This window comes from Eleutherodactylus coqui, chromosome 10 (assembly GCF_035609145.1).
Source record: "Eleutherodactylus coqui strain aEleCoq1 chromosome 10, aEleCoq1.hap1, whole genome shotgun sequence".
NCBI classification, from domain to species: domain Eukaryota; kingdom Metazoa; phylum Chordata; class Amphibia; order Anura; family Eleutherodactylidae; genus Eleutherodactylus; species Eleutherodactylus coqui.
The window spans coordinates 33,522,635-33,530,782 of NC_089846.1; the positions used below are offsets into that span (position 1 = coordinate 33,522,635).

An 8,148-nucleotide genomic window follows, 5' to 3' on the forward strand; every position below is an offset into this window, starting at 1 on the left:
AATGAAGGCTAGCCTATCTGCTCCGATCCCACATGAGGACTGGCTTACTACAAATTGGCGAAAAAGGCACTGTTGGCTATGTAAGGTGTACGAACACGCAGGGCATCGCAGATTGCCACGCATGAGCCCTTGTTAATGGGAATGATTTCAGCAGAAGCGTGCGTTTGGCGCTCCCAGTATCGAAGAAAAATCGCTGTATAAGGCCGGGCTTACATGACTGTAAGCGGAATCCACTGCAGGAGGCTCATGGTGGATTCCAGCTGTGGTCCGGCTGTGATTCTACGTACCTCCGCAAACAGTCAGGGGCAGTATACGTTTTTTGTTTATATTTCCCACACCCCTGCTTAGCGATGACACGGATACTTCCCATATGCAGCAATACCAGACAAGGTCCGTATGTAGTTGCGTATCGGCTGTGGGTATATCCGGGACCATAGAGAACGATGGGCTCTACGTCGTGGATATCCGCTGTATAATAGGACACGCTGCGTTTTTTTCCCCACAAGTGGATTACGCAATTCCGACCCGCTAATGTAATGCATTTGATCCGCATTTTACTGTGCTCGCAGAATCTGCAATTCCTATCCGGCCGTGTGATTACAGCATATTACGCAGGTGCTGTACCCCCGCGTGATACACTTAACTCACAGGCAATCGATTACATTGCCTTATGCAGTTCTGATCACATTCACGTGTCAGAATTGTGTAATCGAGCGGGGAAAAAATGCAGCATGTACCATTTTGCCGTGTATATATACAAGCAACGGGTGCGTATGTACGAAGCAACGGCGTGGAAAATAGGACCAAAAATCCCCCCCAAAAAACAGGTGTACTACGCATGCATGAGATACGCTGTCAGGCGCAGTACAATCTCAACGCCGCGTCCCCATCAGCTCCAGAGCAGTAAGATGCTGCGTGACCCATGCTGAGTTTTATGCTTACGTCCGTGTGATCCTGGCCTTAGTAAAAAAAAAATTAAAATTGGAAAATTGTGTAAATCTAGTTAAATGATTTAGTCTGCTTTATTAGGGTTCGTTCATTCGGGCGTATATTTGGAGCGCTGAATCCCCAGTGATTTGCAATGCTGCTCAACAAATTATTATTTATGGACCGAAAAACTGCATACGCCTGTGTGAACGAGCCCAAAAGTGATACATGGTTCAATAGCTCTGAGCTTCCTGCCTGTATATAGAAAACCGGACACCAGGGGGCGTTATCCGATTCTGCATTTAGTATATAGTACTCGGTAGTCATCCTCATGATCTCACACAAACACATTTGTATCCATTTTTCCTTACTACAGAGGTAATAATGTTGCTTTTTTCCTGCTGTCTATTATATGATGTTCTTGGCTTGTAAACGCTGGGTGCGACATACCAGAATACGGAATGATGATACATATATTCCTACACTCTATTGTCTCCTTTATTAATGCATGCCGGGACGGCAGGTGGGAAGACACGACTCTGGGATTCCAACACCAAAGAGTAAAGTCACGCACGGCCCCCTGAGGCGCAGCACACCATGGATCTCGTTTACCCAGAATGTCCCTTTAAACAGTTGCCAATGGCCATTTTTAGTAGCATCTACGTCTATTTCAGTGCTCTGGATTTAATCACGGCTGTCGACAGCTAGGAGATTGTGCAATGTACAGCCACCCTCACCGGGGATTGGGAAGTGCTGCTCATTGAATGATAAGGGGGTGGGCAGCGCTTGGGTAGAAGCAGGGGCGAACTAAAGGCTCAGGGGCCCTGATGCAAAAGGTGAGCTGGGGTCCCCCTCTATCTGTATCTGTACCCGTACCCATACCTAAACCATGCTGCTCAGAGGTATAACTTGAAGCTTCTGGGCCCCAATGCAAAACCTGTAACAGGGCCCCCAACTATAATGCTTTATTCATAGTACTGGGCTCCCTATATGGAGAAGAGAGGCCTTATGGGCCCCCTAAGGCTCCTGGGCCCGGGTGCAACCGCATCCCCTGCATCCCCTATAGTTACGCCCCTGGGTAGAAGGGTTTGTCTCTACTAGGTAGAGCTGCAGACTGACAAGACACTTGGTGCTATACTCGCCCTATATTGGAATAGGTCCCTTGTGTGACTTGCTCCTGACTGTACCGCCCAGTATGCGGTAACGCCCCAACCAAATTAGGCAGCAGAATATCCCAGGAGGTCCACTTTAAGGTGCCCGAACCTCCTAAGGCCAGGCTCACACAAGCGTATTTGAATTGCATATTACTCCCGTATAATATGCGGTACATCGTGGCGATTCTAATGCATTGATGTTCACTTTTACACTCCAAAGTCCTATGTCTTGCTCTCTATGGGTGCGCACAAAACGCTGTACATACGCAATTATATAGCTTATTGCAGCGTTTATAGACCTCAAAAGATAATGGAAGCGCTGGCGTTCACCTCCTGTCATGAAATGAAAGGGAGGCGGAGACCCTATAACTTTCTTATCGCAGCCTGCATTTTGTTGGTCCGGTTTTGGCATTTAAACCTCTGTTCTGATATTGAAGGGTTAAAATATGACATTGCATTGGTTGTATAATTCATGCGCAGTCCCTTACTATTAGTGGATATACTGCATAGAGCGGCCGCGCTCTAATCTATGTCTTCTTGTGTCCACTAGAACATGTTGATGGACGGTAAGAGCTGATACAGTTTCGCCCTGCCTGCAACGTAAGCGAATGCGGCCCTGTCATAATTGTCAGGTCACGGTCATTTGCAACCCGCAAGAATTCCTAACCTGGATTACTTGCAGGTTGTAATGTTACTACATTCACTTAATTAAGTGATACAGGCAGTCGGACTGCGATCTGTGCCCAAAGTCACCATATGGCCCTTGCCTAAGGGTATGCCCACATTAGGCAGCGAAAATCTGCGCCGCCTTACGGCACAGGCGGTGTGGATGACACGACTTAAAATATCTTCTGGGTAAATTGACCTGTGCTGCACAATTAAAATCCGCAGCATCTTAATTTATGCTTCAGATTTCCAGTGTAGATTTCACTCTTTGCAAAGGGTTAAATCTGTGGCAAATCCGCAGCATTTCTGCAACACAATCCAAAAACCATCTGGGGTTTTTCCACAAATAGTGCCATGTTGGTCTATGGACCTTGTCTGGTATTGCTGCTATTCAAGTAAATGGAGCTGAACTGTAGTAGCAGATAGAGCCCATGGATGGATTCTAATGCTGAACAAACCCCTTTAAGCCTCCTACAATGATGGCTCCAGGCACCCAGATCTTTGTCATTAAAATAGCTTGTACCAAAATCAACTCAGGATAAGTGATTAAAGACCGATTAGTGGAGGTCTCACCTCAGAGACCCTCACCGATCCTGAAAATGGGGTCCCAGTTTGGCTCGTTGCATCCTCCACAGTGAGGAGGGGATTGAATGGAGCGATGGCCATGCATGCACTGTGCCACTTCATTTATTTTCAGTGGGGGCGCCCGGGAAAGCCAAGTACAAGCACTCGCCTATTTCTGTCATCCCAACTGAAATGAATGGAGAAGAGGCAGTGGCCATCGCTTCGTTCAATGTGATGTCTTTCCAGGTGGGAGAAGCATCCCCGCTGTGATGAGAAGAGGGCGACACAGGTCCCCCATTCTCGAGATTGGTGGGGGTCTCAACAGCGAGATCCTCCCCAGTTAGACTTATCACTTATCCTATGGATAGGTGATAAAAGAGAATTCTGGCACCACCCCTTTAACTCTGTTTTCTTCTATAGTAAATTACATTGGAACGTTTTAGGTAAAGAACTAAAGCCAACGTGGTGTTCAACGGTGGGCATTTATTTTAAATAGGTTGTGCCCAAATGGCGTCCACTGTACATATGCCATTATGGCATCATAGAGCGGGATCCTCTACTCTGGACCCCCTCTATGACCTATCATGGGGAGACCCTTAGTAAGAGCAGCTCTCCTTCTGAAGGACCCGTCGCCTTGGTATTACATGCAAATGGTGGAAAATGTGTTGATGGCCGTGGCTTCCCCGCAAAAATCTGCTAATTGCCGAGAGCAGGACTTGAAGCAATCAGCTGTTCGCCCAAGGCCCGCATTCTAGGAAGGAGTTGTGCATCTTGGCACAACTCCATCAAGTTCCTAATGTACTCTTCCAGTGTGTGTGTTTCATGTACTTTCACTTACCTGTGTTGTATGACTGTTCTTTCATCTTCAGTGTGATCGGTATTGCAGAAGAAAAGGAATTTGAGCATTTTCCATGGTCATATATTTATTTTCCAAGCAATAGGTCAAACCACGGTTATTTCAAGGAAGGTGAATAAACTACAACCTGATGTCTAAGTAACATTTAAACACATAATATGCAAGCAGAAGGGTTGGTGCCAATCTTGTGTTCTCGATGAGTGGTCTGCAGTTTGCATTCATTGATCAATGAGCTATTCTAAACTACAACCCACCGACAGCAATGAATGTTGATTGCAGCCAGTACATGTGAAGGTGATCATCGTAAGAAGTATAGAACACACTAGAAATGTCTCCATGCCCTGCAATAATCGGTCATTGAGATCTCGGTTTCCATGTTCCACCATTCAGGTTGCAGTTGGTTTTTGAATGTGATGTCGAATGGTCAAGATCTACAATGTTGGCTTACTTCAGTATTGGTGGACCTTTTTCATAGTATACAAAATAGGATGTCCTTTCATTTTTTTCCTATGTTCATTGCATCACGTTTTGACTTGCCTCTTTGTTAAAGGTTCCCATAAAAGGCAACAGAATACAATGAACCACCCTGATCCGAGACCTTGAGCGCTATTGACAGACCAGAGTTTTAAAGACCAGGGTATTTGTTGTAGGAGCTCTTTGTGGAGTTGGGTAATTCTGACCTATGGATAGTATTGCGAGAAATGTAACCTCTATTGATTGCTAGGCAAATATTGGAGTTCAGATGGTCACGTTCAGCCTGATTTTTAGTTTTGACAAACAGCAATTTGCAGTAACTGAAGTTGTAGATAATCATATATAATGATATATTTGTATCACGGACCAGCTCTTATATAGCAGGATAAATGAAGTGATAATTTTCCTGGTGCTTGAGATCTGTTTTTGATCCAAAGCCCCCCCCCCCCCCCCCCCCCCAGTAAAAATTAGATAGAAGGGCAAACTGGATGGACTTTGTGGTCTTATTCTGTTATAAGTAATCTATGTGTTAATTCAAAGTAGTTGTCCCATCAGGCATATATGTAGAGATATATATACATCATAGTGGGGTTCCCCTTGATCCGTTTACAGCAGGTAGGAAATATTAGGGGTTGATCCAGGGAACAGTCCGATTGCCATTAGGAAGTCGGGAAGGAATTTTTTCCCCAAAAGGGCTAACTCTTGGGGTTTTTTGCCTTCCTCTGGATCCACAACAAAGGAGGATAGACAGGCTGGACTAGATGGACATTGTCTTCATTCGGCCTTACGAACTATGTTACTATGTATCCCACTTGTATGAGCCAGCCGAAAGCCAATAATTAGCAGCGGCTCTAGCCTTGTAGATTATGGCCTTCCTCGTGCTACATTGCCTATTTGTAAGTTGGACTTGGGAGCCATTCAATATGTTAGCTTTCGTTTTAAGGGTTGTATTTTAGATAAACCCCTTTGAATTGCTAAATATTAGATGAGTGAACGTGCTTGTTTAGAGCAATTGCTCGAATGAGTATCGCTTTTTTCGAGTAATTGCCTAATCGGGCGAAGAGATTAGGGGGGGCGCCGGGGGTGAGTGGGGGGTTGCGGGGGTGAGCGGAGGGCTTCCCCCTGTTCCCCCCCCTGCTGCACCCCGCCACCCCCTGAATCTTTTTGCCAGAGTAGGCAGTTACTCAAAAAAAGCAATCCTCGTTCGAGTAATTGCTCCAAACGAGAATGTTCGCTCATCTCTACTAAAAATCCTTCACAGCTCTTTCTTGGATGTTTTTGGAAAAGTTGGGTGGTAACCAATACTGCTGACCTTACATCTCTTAAAGCGGTTACTGTCAGGTTTCCTTAAAGGGAACCTATCGCCAGGTTCATGCTGTCCAAATCGTGGGCAGCATGAACTTAATGCGGGAACCCAGGTTGAAGGCGTTTAATTGTGAAACGCGTTTCACTTTGAATATCTGCTCAGAGTCACAGGAGGGCGACGTCCTTGCAAGGCCTTTCCCCTCCGCATCGGCTAGACTTGCAAGTCTCTTCCTGTTTGTGAGAGACCTGTCAATCTAGGTGATCCACGCGGGGAGAAGTTGGTGGGATCCCACCCCTGTGACCCTTCTCCTTATTCCCAGCGACTTTTAAAAGTATACTTGGTTTTTATGAAATATGGCAGCATTCTAGAATAAAACCGACAAGTGTACAATGTGAGTGCGTGCCCTGAGTTCATGGCACCAGACAACATGGTTGGTGTGCCAACCTCTCTGCAGTCATACATCGGGGGAACACTTCATTGCTGCAGCTGCATAAACAAATGCCAGAGGGAACAAGAGCATCTTTGGTGAGGACATTTGTGAGTGTAAGTACATTTTTATATATAGATTAGCCATTCAAACATTTTTATGGGGCTGGAAAACCAATTTAACCCAAACTAATTTCCCTGCGTTGGCTGTGTAGTCAGATTGCAGGTGCCGGAGGATTTAATGTCTAGTCATAATGTATCTGTACAATGCTTTCGGACGATGACCTAGTATTTTACCGACCCTTAGACCGTAAGTGGTAACGTTTGTTATATAGGTGCTGAATCTCTTTGTATCCCTTCCTACAATGAGATCGCTGACCGCACGTTACATTCTGATCAATCAGATCAGACCAGTTGAACGTTGCAAAGATCTCTAGTGTTTTCTGGCCAACCTGGTGTTTGCATGGACAAAAAAAATTAATTGCAAAAAAATTCTCAAAGTCACCGGAGCTTCACGTTGATTTGTTTGTAAACCATGTAATTTGTTCTGAAACGAGATCCCGTCATTTTGGCCAAGTTTTAGACAAGCCGTCCATAAATTTGCGTGCAGCAGGCATCAGATGTTCGCTTTCAGGACATGGTGGTACTTCTGTACTGCCCCTAACACATGGATGTTGGAGCATGAATAGGGCGCCTTGTTCCTATTTTCTCTAATTACTTTGGCCGGGGACTCTACCTAATTATGTTGGTTTTGGAAATAAAGTTTTAACGAGAGACCAAATCAAGGGCTGTAACTGCACTTCTCCCAACCTTCGATCCTAAATTTGATATTTTCGTTTGGGAAAGCAACTAAGTGTAGTGGCGTAAAATGATACATTGTGATGCTGTTGGGAAGGGACAACAGCTGGATGTTAGGCGTGATACTCTATGGTACAATCATTTTACATTTGCAGCAGCCATCTTGAACAATTGTGATCTTCTAACAAACTGTATGCTGCTCTCTGATTGGCCAGCACTGTTTGAGCAGTGCTGACCAATCGGACAGCAGGTATAGTGCATTGGTAGTCTTAGGCCACTCTCACTCGTGTCGTCATCAAAATAGCGCTTTGCCACGATTTTACCATAGTTTTTGGACACAGGCTACTGCCTCCAACAGTGGGTTTTAACGCACCCCAGCATTCTGATGAGTGATGAGGTGCGTTAATCATGACAACCTAGTCAGACAGCTCTCGAAGATCATCGCTTTAGAAAATTCTGCGATCGAGCAAGGGTTTTTCGAGGCCACCTTGAAATCAATAGGAGCCTTGTACTGCAATTACCGTGGCGGTTTGCCCGTCGTGCTAATCGCGGTAAAAAGGGGATGTCTGAGAGTGGCCTAATAATATGGATGCACTTTGCAAATCAGTCAGAACATTGCGATGGTGGTCTTGGACGTCCGAATATGGAGCCTAGAACCAGAGAACCATCAGATCTGAGGGACAACCGCACAGAAGACAAGCTACAGGTAATATAATTTCCCTCTACGGTTGGCCAAAATTTTGTCTTGACTGAAGGGTCACTTAAGTTTCTGATAATGGCTATAGAACATGTTTGTTCTGCCGTTTGGGAACACGAGAGGTCTTGTAGGGTCACTACTAGAAGGACTGGTGGTGCCTTTTTATTGTGATGGCAATTAGTATGACACATAACCACTAAGGCCGGTGACTGGCTACTGCAGTTACATGCCGGTACAGCACATCATTACCTCTGGGATATAAGCAAAGACTAATGGGGGC

At 45.4% G+C, this 8,148-nt stretch overlaps 1 protein-coding gene across 1 annotated transcript in view; it reads left to right on the plus strand.

The window, feature by feature from the left end:
* The window catches only part of NR6A1 (nuclear receptor subfamily 6 group A member 1), a 207,470-nt gene that overhangs the window by 37,297 nt on the left and 162,025 nt on the right, over positions 1-8,148 (plus strand). The gene's annotated exons all lie outside the window — the stretch shown is intronic.